Here is a 14,623-nt window from a genome sequence, read left to right on the forward strand (position 1 = left end):
TTCCTGGAATCCATAGAAGTGGGTCAAACCCTAGCACCCTACTTACCGGCTCTGTGGGGCCATGAACAAGGCATTCCCCTTTCTGAGCCTCAGTTGCTTCATCTGCAAAACAAGAACTGCAATATCAGCCTTGAGGGGTGCTGGGCAGACAGGAGATGGTGAAGGGATTTAGAAGTGACGGTTGTTGTCATCTTCCACGCATCTGGGGTGACAGCCGGAGTTGTGAGTCAGGACTGTGGGACTGGGTGGTGGGGATGGAGTGTCTGTTGAACCCTGCATTATGGAGTTTTGGGGAGGTGTGTTAGCTGGAGCTGCATAGACCTAGAAGCCATTGCTTACTTGCTGTGTGACTTTAGGTGGCTTTCCTAACTTTCTGTGCCTAAGTTCCTCATGTGAAAAAAGGGGGACCTTGAAAGCAGCCCTTCTAGGGAGTTCTTGCAAGAGTAAATGGGGTCATATATGGAACGCACAGGGCCTGGCATCGCTCAGTAAAGGGGGATTTCCTGCTCTGCAACGGGAGCTAGCTCTCACGGGTTGGGGGGGAGTGGGGTGAGGAGCTTTGCGAGCATGAATGTGAGATACAGTGAGGGACTCTGGTTTCACCTGAGGGAGGGGGCCGAGGTCCGTCCCTTATGTGTCAGGAATCCCAGCCTGCTGTGTCTCTGCTGACAGATGGGTAGGTGAACAGAGCCATCCTGTGAAGGCTCTGAGGTCCCAGAAGATGTCCGTTTCCACGCAAAACCCTGAGAAACGCATTGACTCATCTCTTGGGGGATCGTAACCCGAGCCCACAGGGAGCGGGGCAAGGAGCAGATTCTGAATTTGAACCCCAGCTCCCTCACTCTGCCTCGGTGCGGCCCTGGGCGAGTCACTTCACCTCTCTGGGTCCGTATTCACAGAACCAGACAAAGCCACCTTCAAAGCAGGGTTCCCTGGAGGCCGAGCACACAGTGGGTTCTCTGTAAAGGGGAGTGATTTGTGCAGGCTCCGTGGAGGGCGCGGGAGTAGATGTTAATGAACACTGGGGCTGGTCCAAAAGTCCAGTCTATGAAACTCCTGCCTGCAGCTTCTGTTGCGTTGCTAATGGGAGTTTATGTGAAGGACACAGTGGGATAAGGGCCCATTGTTCTGAGTGGGGACGGTTTTATGACTCTTAGAAAGCGTCTTTCATCTGGGAAACCAGGGAGCGTATGGAACCTCCCAGCCCTGGGCGGTGAAACTGGGGGATGCTGAAGGCTTCTGGGGCCGGTGCCAGGTCGCAGCCACGGTCGGGCCCTCCTGCTGGCGCATCACGGCGGCCCCGCCTGCCTTTGCCCAGGCCCGGGACCGTCACCCCTGGAGACCTGCTGTCTGGTCCCCGGTCTGCAGCCTGGTCTGCTCGGCAAGGCTGGAGGCTCACAGGTCTGTGGGGCTCCCTCTCTGCTCCCTCCGTCAGCGGCCGGTGCCACAGCCTCTTCATCCTTACGGCAGCTTCTAGAATAGGCCTTGGACTCTGCCTGCTGTCAGCTGACCGGCAACTCTCCCTGCCTGGGAGGCTCGCCTGGCACCCTGAGCCCTGGGTAGGGGCAGTAACCTGATGCCAGGAAGCAAAGACCTTGTCTCTCTGTCCTTTCTGACCCGTTGGCCAGGGGCCAAGCAGAGAAACCCAACCTCCCCTGGCTCAGCAGACAGCCCCAAGCACTCTGCCTACTTCTCCCCTGCGGAGGCTGCAGATACCATCGCGAGTGGATGAGGCTGGCTGCCCAGCTTAGAGCGGGCGGGCACACGGGGTCTCTGGGGTCTGGACTGATGGGCAGAGGGTCTTTATGTGTTTGTAGGTGCCTTTGATGGCCTGGGCCGGCACTTCCCGTGTGTCTTTTCCCTTTTGGGCAGTGAAGAAAGGCTAGAGCAGGATGTTTAGATGTGCGAATGGTCCCAGAATCCCTGCTCATCCTGCAGCAAGACAGTGGCCACAGGCAGTGGGCAGCAGCCTCCTCTTATGATTGGACTAAAAATCCACTCAGGTAAGTGCAGGTGAAGTGGGTGTGTGGGGTCTCTGTAATGACCCAACAGTCACTCAGATGGACATTCAAGGCTAGGACAGAATATCACTGTGCCTCAGTTTCCTCATCTGTAAGTCAGGGATAAAAGTACCTGCTTTACAGGGCTGCTGTGGGGATGAAATGAGTTAACACGTGTTAAGCAATTAAACAGAGACCAGTAGAGAGTGTTGTGGACGTTTGCTAGTACTGTTGCTACTTTTTTTGCTAAGGCTGCATGATCTGTGTCTCCCTGTCTTTTTCTCCAACTTTACTTTTTCTTTTCTTTTTTTTTTTGGCCTTTCTATGGCGTTTCTGGTCTCCCAGAACCTCAGCTTGAACTTGGCTGTGGTTTGTTGCAGCGTGAATGCCCGCCCTGGATCTGCCCCGTCTTTCAGGCTCAGCGCCCCGTGGTCATTTGACTGACTCGGTCTCTCAGCTCTCCCGTTGGGAATTCCTGGGTGAAATGAGCTGATTGGCCCAGTCTGGGTCAGCTGTTGACCCTTTGGTCCAATCGGGTGCTCTGGGAAGGAGTGGGCTGTCCTGGCACATGGATGTCCACGTGTCCTGCCACATCAAATCCAGCCTCTTCAGAGGCTGAGTTGTAAATTTTTATGTGAGTTGTAAATGTTTGGCAGGAATATCATGAACTGATGGTGTGTCTCTTTCACTGAATCACATCAGGAGCCTCATGATGTCCAAATGCCCCCAGACTGGTCATGTTAACCCAATCTGACCGCGGGGTGAGGAGGTGTCTGCCAAGCTTCTCTACCGTAAAGTTGCTCCTTCCCCCTTTGCAGTTAACAAGTATTTCGTGGGAAAGTACTGAGTATGCAAATAGCATTCCCAGCTTTCGATTCATTCATTTACTTATTACATCAGTGTGGACTCTTGGCTTCCTATTGTATTTAGTAGAATATGAATCCCTACAATCATTACTTATTGCCATGCTCAAATTGCCCTTGGTTTGGCTAGTGGAGGTCTGTCTAGTCAAGGCTATGGTTTTTCCAGTAGTCATGTATGGATGTGAGAATTGGACCATAAAGAAGGCTGAGCGCCGAAGAATTGGTGCTTTTGAACTGTGGTGCTGGAGAAGACTCTTGAGAGTCCCTTGGACTGCAAGGAGATCCAACCAGTCCATCCCAGAGGAAATCAGTCCTGAATATTCATTGGAAGGACTGATGCTGAAGCTGAAACTGCAATACTTTGGCCACCTGATACAAAGAGCTGACTCGTTGGAAAAATCCCTGATGTAGGGAAAGTTTGAAGGCAGGAGGAAAAGGGGACGACAGAGGATGAGATGATTGGATGGCATTACCGACTCGATGGATGTGAGTTTGAGTAAACTCTGAGAGTTGGTGATGGACAGGGAAGCCTGGCGTGCTGCGGTTCATGGGGTTGCAAAGAGTCGGACAGGACTGAGAGACTGAACTGAACTGACTGAATGGAACTCAGCTAGTGGAAGCCTCTTTTGAGTTGGTTTCTGTGTCCTTTTGCTGTGTTTCCATGACTTGTTGAGCAATTTATTAATTTCTGGCCCAGAAATATGTTTCAGGCACAGCTTGTTCTTCCCCTGGAATCAGTCATCTTTCCAAGGAGATTTGGTCTCTTTTAGCAGAGAGTGGTATTTAGAATCCATGACCTGGCTGCAAAATTTGTTCATTGCGACTGGGTATCCCTGCTCCCAGGCCCTTGCCGGGGACAGAGCTCTGAACTCACACCAAAATCTCCAATTCCAGTCTAACACCACAGAATTCATTCTATTTTTCTCCCTTTTCATATTTGTCATTCCTTTAAACAGGGTTTGAAGTTTGAAATCTTGACTGCTACTATACTAGGCTATCTTTTATCTCTCATCAAAAATATCTTATGATATATAAGTATGCTTATGATACGATGGTATCAAATAGCATATGTATCTAATTCTGTCAGTGAGATGTTGAAAAATCTGTTAGACTATGTTAGATTGATCCTTCAAAATCCTATGGGATTCAGTTCAATTCAGTTCAGTCACTCAGTCATGTCTGACTCTTTATGACCCCATGGACTGCAGCACGCCAGGCTTCCCTGTCCTTCACCAACTCCTGAAGCTTATTCAAACTCACGTCCATCAAGTCAGTGATGCCATCCAACCATCTCATCCTCTGGCGTCCCCTTCTTCTCCCGCCTTCAATCTTTCCCAGCATCAGGGACTTTTCCAACGAGTCAGTTCTTTGTATCAGGTGGCCAAAGTATTGAAGTTTCAGCTTCAGTATCAGTCCTTCCAATGAATATTCAGGACTGATTTCCTTTAGGATGGACTGGTTGGATCTCCTTGCAGTCCAAGGGACTCTCAAGAGTCTTTTCCAACACCACAGTTCAAAAGCATCAATTCTTCTGTACTCAGCTTCCCTTATAGTCCAACTCTCACATCCACACATGACTACTGGAAAAACCATAGCCTTGACTAGACGGACCTTTGTTGGCAAAGTAATGTCTCTGCTTTGTAATATGCTGTCTAGGTTGATCATAGCTTCTCTTCCAAGGAGCAAGCATCTTTTAATTTCAAGGCTGCAGTAGCCATTTGCAGTGATTTTGGAGAACAAGACTGTTTCCATTGTTTCCCCGTCTATTTGCCATGAAGTGATGGGATTGGATGCCATAATCTTAGTTTTCTGAATGTTGAGTTTTAAGCCAACTTTTTCACTCTCCTCTTTCACTTTAATCAAGAGGCTCTTTAGTTCCTTTTCGCTTTCTGCCACAAGGGTGATGTTATCTGCATATCTGAGGTTATTGATATTTCTCCCAGCAATCTTGATTCCAGCTGTTGCTTCATCCAGCCTGGCATTTTGCATGATGTACTCTGCATGTAAGTTAAATGAGTAGTGTGATAATATACAGCCTTGATGTACTCCTTTCTCTATTTGGAACCCACCTCTTCCATGTCCAGTTCTAACTGTTGCTTCTTGACCTGTATACAGATTTCTAAGGAGGCAGGTCCAGTGGTCTGGTATTCCTATCTCTTTAAGAATTTTTTTTCCCCATTTCTTTAAGATAGAAGGAACAAAAGGATTATTGTGTTTTACAGGCACTGGGACTGAGGAAGAGGCTGAGGGTCCTATGGCGAGTGTGGGGGGCAGCGTCCCGTACTGTCTGTGTCCAGCCCCCTGGACATGGGTGTCCATCACCCCCAGTAGTTGTTTCGGGAGAACTTTGAGACTACATCCCTAAAAAAAAGAGCTGCTCAAACTGTCCTCTCCCTTACACCAAGGGCCATAAAGTGGTAGCTCAGAAAAGTCGTTTCCTTCTCCACCTGAGAGCCCGAAACCACCTCCGGCTGTGGCTATGCCTTTGACTTCAGCATGCGTGCTAAGTCACTTCAGTCGTGTCCGACTCTTCGCGACCCCATGACTGTAGCCCACCAGGCTCCTCTGCCCTTGGGATTCTCCAGGCAAGAATACTGGAGTGGGTTGCCATGCCCTCTTGCAGGGGATCTTCCCGACCCACGGATAGAAGCGGCCTCTCTTACGTCTCCTGCACTGGTAGGCGGGTTCTTTACCACTAGCGCCACCTGGGAAGTCCAACCTCAGGTTGTTTCCCCACAAACGCAGGTCTTGCCTCGTAAGGAACCTAGAAGACAGTGAGGGGACGGCTCAGTGCATCCCAGCTCCCTTCATAATGCCTATCCTACTGAACAGGGACAGCAGTGTTCTGGAAAGAGGTTTCATTTTGGTAAGACAGACCCCATCGTCCTCATTCATAATCAAAATGTGATCCAGCATCTCTTAGAGAAGAGTCTGTTTGTGATTGGTTTGATGACACGGGAAATAAGAGCTAGTTGCTTTACGCACACTTTCTATTTATACTGCCTGTGCAAGGGTGGTATAGGCTTGGGAAGTCCACGTTCCCATCCACCCACTTCTTTTCTGATCTGCTACAAGGCTGGGTTGATGGCAGTGGGGCTGGGCTGGGAGGTAGAGGCGGGAGCCCTGGGTTCTCATCCTCCTTGGTCATCGGTTTGCTGAGCAACCGTGGCCAGGTCACTGAGCTTCTCTGGCCAACAGAAGACACCGCTGTGCCCTGGGCCTCCCCCATTCCCCGATAGGCCCTGGAGCCCAGGGGGAGCAGTCCCAGTCCTGCCCAGACGTAGCATTCATGACGATGCTTACACAATAGATCCTGCACCACCAGGATGCTCGGCGAGTGTGAAATTCTGGTTAATTGAATGCTCTGGGACGTGGAAACAGTCCCAGAAATCCTTTTTGTTCCTTTTGGGGCTGTTGAAAGCCAATTGCTCATCTATTTAGCAAATATTTATCTCATGCTTCTGCGCCATCGGGCTCTGTCCCAGGTGTTGGGTATTCCAGCGTGAGTGAGACAGCAGGGTCCGTGCTTCCGAGGACTCACAGGCCAGGGGAGGACGTGGGGGCAAATCCCGCACAAAAGACTGCAGGAGGGTGAGGGGGAGACTATAGGGTGCTATGTGAGCCCAGGAGCCCCGTCTTGGGGCACTGGAGAGCAGATCCTTGAGAAGGTGTGATCAACGTGGAGAGCATCCGAAAGCCACAGTGTCTTGGAGGGGCGGGGCGGTGTGGGACAGTAACGGCATTCCAGGAGAAGGAGCAAAGGCCCAGTGAAATGCTTCGCGCCTTCGTTTATGCTGTGGCGCTCGGCATGTGAGGTCGGGCTGGTGAGAGAGAAGGGGTGCGTTCGTGTCAGAGCAGGATGACAAGGACAGCAAGAAGGCAGGAGAATTGGCCTGGCCTGTGCCTCGCTCGTGGCTCAGCTGGTAAAGAGTCTGCCTGAGATGCAGACCCAGGTTCAATCCCTGGGTCGGGAAGATCCCCTGGAGAAGGAAATGGCAACCCACTCCAGTATCCTTGCCTGGAAAATTCCATGGACAGAGAAGCCTGGTGGGCTGCAGTCCAGGGGGTCACAAAGAGTCGGGCACACCTGAGCGACTACTTCTGGGGCCTGGCCTGGCCTAGAAGGTGAGGGCTGCGGGCTCATTTATTCTCGAGTATGTGTTTCCATGATGTGATTTTCTTCTCAGTAGAATGTAGAGAGAAAATGAAAACACTCATTCACAGAGGGGGTCAAGGTCAAATGGGTGACGCAGGGCTCGGAGGGACAGTGACAAGTGGAAGGACACAGCTCTTTCTACGGCCCCGGCCCTTTGGGGCCGACAGAGTGTGGCCTGCGGAGCCGGGCATCAGCAGATCTTCAGATGTGTTAAGAGAAGCCAGCAATCCGGCAACTTAAGGGAAATCTATCAACTGTTAAATGTTGGGAGCTAATTAACAACAATTACAAAATCACTGTGGGCAAAACAAAATGCTTCTGTAGGCTCCATTTGTTGTATGAGCTGGTAGATTGCAATGCTGGCTCCAGAGGGGTCTACTGCTAAGGGCCTGAGGGTGCTCACTTGGTGTGCTTCTAACCTCTGCTGGGTTTTGGAGACACAAAGGGAGCCTGAGGTATGGCCTCCACCCCCAAGCCTGGATCATAGCTTCCCTCAAGACAGTTCAACTGCTTCGGAGACAGTTCAAGTCAGTACCTGCCCAGAATCAACTAAAAGAAACAGAAGTGCTAGCAGAAGCAATTGACCAAAGGGTGAAGCTGCAGAGCTCAGTGGGGGAGGAGGTTGGGGAGCAGGGGCCATGTGCAGAGGCGTGCTGGAGATGCCGGGCCTTCTGTTGGATCTGGGAAGAGGGTCGGCTTCAGTGCGGCCAAACAGGGGACAGGTGTTCCAGACCAGAGGACTCAAGAGGGCTCAGAACCAGGAGGGAAACAAGCCAGCCAGGGAGGGGGTGGAATAGGCCCAGGGGCTTGTACTGGCTCTTTCTGTGCCAGCAGAATCCAAATGTCTAAATTCTGGTCCAGGGCTTAATGCCATGAGCTCTGAGGTCACCTGATAGACATCTGAAGATGTTCTTGCCGCTTTTCTGGCATCCTGGAAACCTTCCTCCATTGTTTATTTGTCCCTGGAATGGATGATCCAGAAGTGCGGGGGCCTTGCCTGTTTCACTCCATGATGTCTCCTGTGTGCCTAGAATGATGTCTGGAAACAATAGTGTTAGTTGCTCAGTTGTGTCCAACTCTTTGCAACCTCGTGGACTGTAGCCCGCCAGGCTCCTCTGTCCAGGGGATTCTCCAGGCAGGAATACTGGAGTGGGTTGCCATTCCCTCCTCCAGGGGATCTTCCTGACCCAGGTCTCCTGCATCTCAGGTGGATTCCTTACCATCTGACCTACCGGGGAAGCCCGGAACATAGTAAGTGCTCAGCAAATATTAACTGGCTACACACTCTGAGCCCAGTGTTGCCCTGGGCCTGGGGGTTAGGATGACTCTGTGAACAACTCTTAAGCAAGCTCTATGGGGTTTATGTTCTCGTGTGGAGATGGACAATAAACAAGCAACCCCAACAATGAGTAAGATGATTTCAGGGAGCACGGACTGGTGTGGCTTGTCTTGCTGGACTGCGGAGGCCTGTATTCCGTGCCTCCTCCTTGGTGAGGGGGCAGGGCCGCGGTCTCTCTGGTTCCTTGTTTCATTCCTAGCCCCTAAGACTGGTGCCTGCCAAACAGGGAGTAGTTAAAAGAAAAAAAAATGGTGTTTGTTTTTTTTTTTTCCTGGTTGTTTGAATGAATAAACACAGGCCAACACAGACTCCAGCCAGCATAACACCTGTGCCCTTTGGAGGCTGCAAAACTCATCATTATCAACCCGAGTAATTGCTGATAAGCCTGAGTGTGAATTTCTTTGCAAATAGGGAGGTAGCGGGGCAGTGTTTAACAACAACAGGGATAATCTTAATTAATGGCCTGATAACTGTAATTAATTGCATCATATCCGGAGGCGTCTTTGGATTTCTGAGAAGGAGTGACTAGTGTTTGGCAGCTTTGGGAGCTAGAAGGGAGGGGTGTGCTAGGATCCCGGGTCAACCACTTCCATGCTGGGTGGGCTTTGCCAAGTCACAGCTCTGAGCCCCCGTTTTCTCATCAGGAAAATGGAGCCACATGGCAGGCTGGCTGCTAAGCTCAGAGCCCTCACCGCCCGCAGCTGCCAGTGCTGTGCTCCTGAGGCTGATCGGAGCCCTCAGGAGGCCCCTCTGCGGCTGAGACAGGGTGGGGGCATCGCAGGTCTGACTTTTCCTCTGGGGCCAACCCAGGCATCCTCACCCCTCCGGGGAGAGCCCGGGGCAGACTCCTGGAAGGAGGAGAAGCAAGAATGGGCCCGAGAGCCCTCCTGGGACGCCTGGGAGGGCGAGGGGACGCGCGGTGGGCGGTGGAGTGGGGGGCCCTGTGTGACCCGGGGGTCTCTGCGGGCGTCCGTTTCCCCTCGGAGTGGGGCGGGGGCGGGAAGGATCCAAGCCGCTGGGGCCTGGGGGGAGCTCTGGGAGGCTCCGGGCCTCCCGGGGTCCCGCGCGCGCAGCCGCCCGGCCCGCAGGGGTTAAGCGGTGACCTCAGCCACGGCCGGGCGGGGGGCCGGGGCGGCGCCGTGCGCGCGGGGCGGCGGCGGCGGCGGCGGGGGGAGCCGGGCGGCGTGACCTCGCGGCTGCCATCGGCGGCCAGCGGCGGCGCGGGGCGGGGCCGGCCCGGCCATGGGCGCCCGCGGCCGCCGGGCAGCTGAGGCGCGGCCGCCGGCGCCTTTGTGAGCAGCGCGGACAACAAAGGCCGAGCGGTGAGTGCGGCCCGCGGCGGGCGGGGGGGCTCCGCGATCCTGAGACCCCGGGCCGAGCGGCCCCGCGGGCATCCCCGCGCCAGCCCGGGGTCCCCGCTCCATCCTGTGTCCCCGGTTCTGGGGGAGCCGCCTCCGTGTGTCCGGGTGTGTCTCTGGGGGAGGCTCCCGGAGCCGCGTCTTCTCTCTGCGTGTAGGTCAGCCCTGTGTCCGGGAGTGACGGCCTCACCCGAGTGTGCCCTCCACGATAGGCTCTGTGTTCCTCGGCGTCCCGGCCGTCTTCACACCCCCCCGTGTGGCCTTTGTGCATCAGCGTGTGCGTGTGTGAGAGAGTGTGTGTTTGTCTGTGTGTGTGTGAGCGTCTGTGTGTGTGAGCGTCTGTGTGTGTGTGTGAGCGTCTGTGTGTGTGTGTGTGTGAACGTCTGTGTGTGTGTGTGTGTCTCTGTGTGTGTGTGTTTGTGTGTGTGTGTCTCTCTGTGTGTGTGTGTGAGCGTGTGTGTGTCTGTGTGTGTGGCAGGCTCTGTGCAGACAGCTCGGGAATCCTCACTCCCACGCAGTGCTTCCTTGTCCCTCCGGCTCCGCGCGGGCCTTTAGGTCCTGCAATCCCTGTGGTTCAGCTCCCCCGCGCTGACCTGGGGTCCCGGAGATGAGGAGGGGTCAGGGAGCGCTCTTGTTTCTGCCCTGGGCCGGCCTCTCCCACCCTGGAGCCCTGCCCGGAGGCGGAGCAGGGCGGCCTCCTGGAGGAGGAGAGTGTGGGAGGCAGGCGAGAACACCCCGGCCGTGGGGAGGCCACGGCCACAGAGCGCAGTCAGGCCTGGCCTCTGCTGGAGGCAGAAGACGTGTGTCCGGGGTGGGCCCAGGGAACACGAGGACCAGCCTCCCGGGCCCCCCTGGGCCAGTCCTGAGAGGGAGGCCGCCCCTGACCTAGCGGAGCCAGGGGGCAGTGCTTCCTCCCTGTCCCAGGCGGGGACCCTGGGCAAGGGGTCTGGAGGCCCCCTTCAGCCTGGGAGCCCGAGGACCCTGCCTCGGGCCACGCAGAGGGCTGGTGGGGAGGGGTCTCTGGCGCTGAGGCTGGCTCAGAGCCCTCGGCCCTAACCGGGGTTTCCGTCGGGGGCATCCCGCCCCTCTCCGCTGCAGCCCCTCTGCTACCTGCCAGACTCCGGGACAGAGGACAGGCCGTCCGGCTCACTGAGCCTCAGCCCTTCCCTGCGGGCCCCGCTGTGGCACTCCCCCTGTCCCTCTGTCTGTCCTCCCGGCACGGTGACCCAGGGCGTCCAGGCTCCGGGGACGTAAACCACACAGGAGGGCCCGGTCTGGGAACCTCCAGGCCCCCTGGGACTGCGGTGAAACCTCTGAGAGGGCTCCAAACCCTCCCCCCGCCGGCACTCGAGGCCTCAGGGGGCCGTGTCTTTCTCACTCCGCTGCCTCTCCGGCCTCCCCATCAGGGCTCCCGGCTCCTTGCTCTTCCGTCAGAGGGCCTCTGCCCCCGCGGCTCCCTCTCTCCGGAAGGCTGGCCCCGTGCTCCCCCTCGTCTCGCGTGTCCCCAGAGAGCCCCTTGGTTTCTCTTCGCCCTGATGGAGGCGTCAGTGTCAGTTTCCACGGGACGCCTAGTCTGATGGGCTCCCCGGAGTGACCTGTCCTCACGCAGGCTGTGCCTGGCCCCGGACAGTAGTGTGCTGGAGTCAGTTTGTACCAAAGTGAGAGCTGATTACTAAATTTTAGGCGTTTTGTGAGCTGGGCTTTTAACATGCAAGTTTACAGTATATAGTAAACTGGCTATAGTGTACAAATTTATACTTAAATAAATTACACTGGAAACAAGGGTAATAAATACTCAAACTATAGTTCTTCCTCCTTTTCCAGTTTCTCACTGTTGCCTCTCTCTTTGTGGTTATTTGTATCTTTTGTATGTATATATGTTTCTCTCTCTCTCTCTATATATATATACACATATATATGCACATACACAAATGTCCCTCAACTTATGATGGGTCCTGTTAAACCCATCCATCGTCTGTTTAAAATTGAAGTCGAGGGAATTCCCTGGTGAGCCAGTGATTAGGCCTTAGTGCTTTCACTGCCAGGGCCCAGGTTCCACCCCTGGTCGGGGAACTAGGATCCTACAAGCCACATGGTGTGGCCAATAAAGAAATAAAATGTTAAAAAAGAGAATATCATAAGTCAAAAATGCATTGAATACACCTAACCTACATTATAGTTTAGCCTCACCTACCTTAAACGGGCTCAGAACACTCCCATTAGCCTATAGTTGGGCAAAATCATCTAACACAAAGCCTGTTTATATAATAGAGTGTTGACTGTCTCATGCAGTTTATCGAACACTGGACTGAGAGTGAAACGCAGAGTGGCTGTCTGGGTGCAGAGTGGTGGTGAGCGACTGCGGGTCTGGCCGGAGTGGAGGCGGGCTGCCCTGCCCTGCATCACGAGAGAGTGTTGCCCTGCACACACCGCCAGCCTGGGAAAAGATCCAGACTCAGATTTCCAAGTGCAGTTTCCACCGAATGCGTATTGCCTTCACACCATCGTGAGACTGAAAAATTGTAAATGGGGCCTTCGTCAGTGGGGGCTGTACTGTCCACCCAGCCGCTGCCTCCCGTCTCTTCCCAGCTCTGGGTTCAGTGGCTCGCCTTGTAGCTTGAACTTGGCCACAGTGAGAGCATTGGGTGCAGGGGTAAGGAACCCGCCTGCCAATGCAGGAGACGCAAGACACCCGGGCTCGCTCTCTGGGTCGGGAAGATCCCCCGGAGTAGGAAATGGCAACCCACTCCAGCATTCTTGCCTGGAGAATTTAGGCGAAGAGTCGGACACGACCGAGCGACTGAGCACACGAGGGTGTTTACAACAGGGAAACCGGGAAACGCTGAAAATCAAGCCACCCCCGCGTCCCCCTCCGGAGAACCAGTGGTCAGACATCCACCCGCAAGCCGTGGGGATCTGGCAGTGGGCTCCCCGGGCACCGCCCCCCTGGAGCTGGCGTTCTGACGTGACGACCCTCCAGGGCCCTCACAGGAGCAGAGTGAGCCTGGCAGCTCGCCCCGGGGCGGGGCCGGCTGGGATGGCAGGTGACACTGAAGAAGTGGCCCTCAGGTGAGCTCTGCCCTCAGACACTGCGCGCTTGCCTTCCCAGGCACGTGGGATGCGGATACATTTCAGTTAATTGAGAGCCTGCTTGGCCCCGATGGGAAAACCACACTCAAGACGGCCCAGGTATCTGGGAGGCCAAGCGGCAGGCGTGCCCGAGGAGAGGCTGTGGCCAAGCTGAATAGCTCGGGGCTGGTGAAGGTGTTGTGGTTGGGATGCGGGTGGCTGGCGCTGCCTGGGGCTGGCTTCGGCAGCAGTGGGCAGGACGCATCCATGTGGAGTCAGGGGCAGAGCAGAATCGGACTGTCGAATGGGCAGGCTGTAGCTCCTGGACAGTCTGAGAGCCCTGGCTGGGAGAGGGGTGTGTGCCCAGCTACATCCAGGAGGGTGTGCAGAGTGCGGCAGTAGACTGGGTGGGGAGAGGCAGGGGTCTGGGTGGAGAGAACTGCCAAGGCTCAGAGGCATGAGCTGTCGGAAGCTTAGCGAGCTGGGAGTCAGCGAGCTGGGAGTCTGCAGGGCTCGCGACAGAACAGGGCAAGTCCTGAAACTTCCTCAAGTCTGAGTGCCCAGCATCATCTGGGTACCTGCAGAGGAACCCTGCCACACCTCTCCTTCCAGGCCATCTGCTCTGTGCCTGCTCCCTTCAAAATCTTTAATTTGGGGGCACTTTCTTGTTACCCCCTAAACTTGCCCCTGCGCCAGCACCAGGATCTGTGGCTGGTGGACTCTTAAAAGATTTCCGCTTTAATATGAGGCCAAAAGAAGAATTGGGAAGGTGTGTCTGCTTCCTTCTGTTCACCCCAAAGATGAAAGTCATGGTTATTTAGGTTATTCAGTGCCTTTTCTTTCTTTTTGGTTTCAACTTGTGGCATGTGGGATCTCATCATAGTGCCCTGACAAGGGGTTGAACCCAGGCCCCCTGCATTGGGAGCCTAGAGTCTTCACCACTGGACCACCAGGGAAGCCCTGGTTATTCAGTGCTTTTGATCACCTCTGCTACTCCTGCCCTTCGTTTAGGCCAATAATTAGGAGCTTGTTTCTTAAAGACAACTCATGTTTATATTTTATGGAAGACATTTTTCATGCATCGATTCATTTAACTCCATACTGATCTTTCAGGTGGGGACTATTATCCCATCTTATAGATGAGGAAGTGTGTTAAGTCGCTCAGTCATGTCTGACTCTTTGCAACCCCATGGACTGTAGCCTGCCAGGCTCCTCTGTCCATGGGATTTTTCAGGCCAGAATACTGGAGCGGGTAGTCATTCCCTTCTCCGGGGACCCGCCCAACCCAGGGACCAAACCCAAGTCGCCCACGTTGCAGACTCTGTACCATCTGCGCCACCGGGGGAACCCCATAGACGAGGAAGCGGAGTCTTGAGAGGTTGGGTGACTTTCCCGGGGCCACAGCGTGAGTGGCAGGATTCAAACCAAAGAGCTCTTCCTGCAGTCCCGCTCTGTTCCGTTTCCCTTCTCCCGTGGAAGAAGGGAGGGAGCGAAGACTGACACGTCTGGACTCGCGCACACCCTGCCCTTCACGGGAAGGGGATGTGTGTCTTCCCACCCACATAGCTGTGGTCATCACCCTGTAGTTTAGGGTCAAGGCCTAGGATAGAACTCGGTGCTCAGATGGACCGCTAGGCCTGGCATCTGGAAAAAGCAGATAATATCGACTGGTGTCTTGGAGAGCGCTGCGGGTCGTAGCTCATACTGACGCGGGGCAGGCTCGGCGGTGGGCACAGGTCTCAGGGAGCTCCTTCAGTCCTCGGCCACCCTGACGAGGGGCCTGTGTCATCAGCTCCCCTTACAGCTCAGGTGGGTTATGTCGCCTGCCCAGAGGATCA

General features: G+C 54.7%; 1 protein-coding gene across 10 annotated transcripts in view; it reads left to right on the forward strand.

Annotated features, from left to right (window-relative positions):
- Positions 1–1,722: 1,722 nt before the first annotated feature.
- Positions 1,723–14,623, forward strand: part of ARHGEF10L (Rho guanine nucleotide exchange factor 10 like) — a 154,132-nt gene continuing 141,231 nt past the window's right edge. For 8 of the 10 annotated variants that reach the window (XM_043444601.1, XM_043444606.1, XM_043444608.1 and 5 more), the window contains exon 1: positions 9,550–9,680. The gene's annotated coding sequence lies outside the window, so the exon portion shown is untranslated. Of the gene's footprint in view, positions 2,004–9,549; positions 9,681–12,020; positions 12,786–14,623 lie in introns of those variants that run through there. The other 2 variants (XM_043444602.1, XM_043444603.1) reach the window with 2 other exon arrangements.

The sequence above is a fragment of the Cervus canadensis genome, chromosome 24 (genome assembly GCF_019320065.1).
Source record: "Cervus canadensis isolate Bull #8, Minnesota chromosome 24, ASM1932006v1, whole genome shotgun sequence".
NCBI classification, from domain to species: Eukaryota; Metazoa; Chordata; class Mammalia; order Artiodactyla; family Cervidae; genus Cervus; species Cervus canadensis.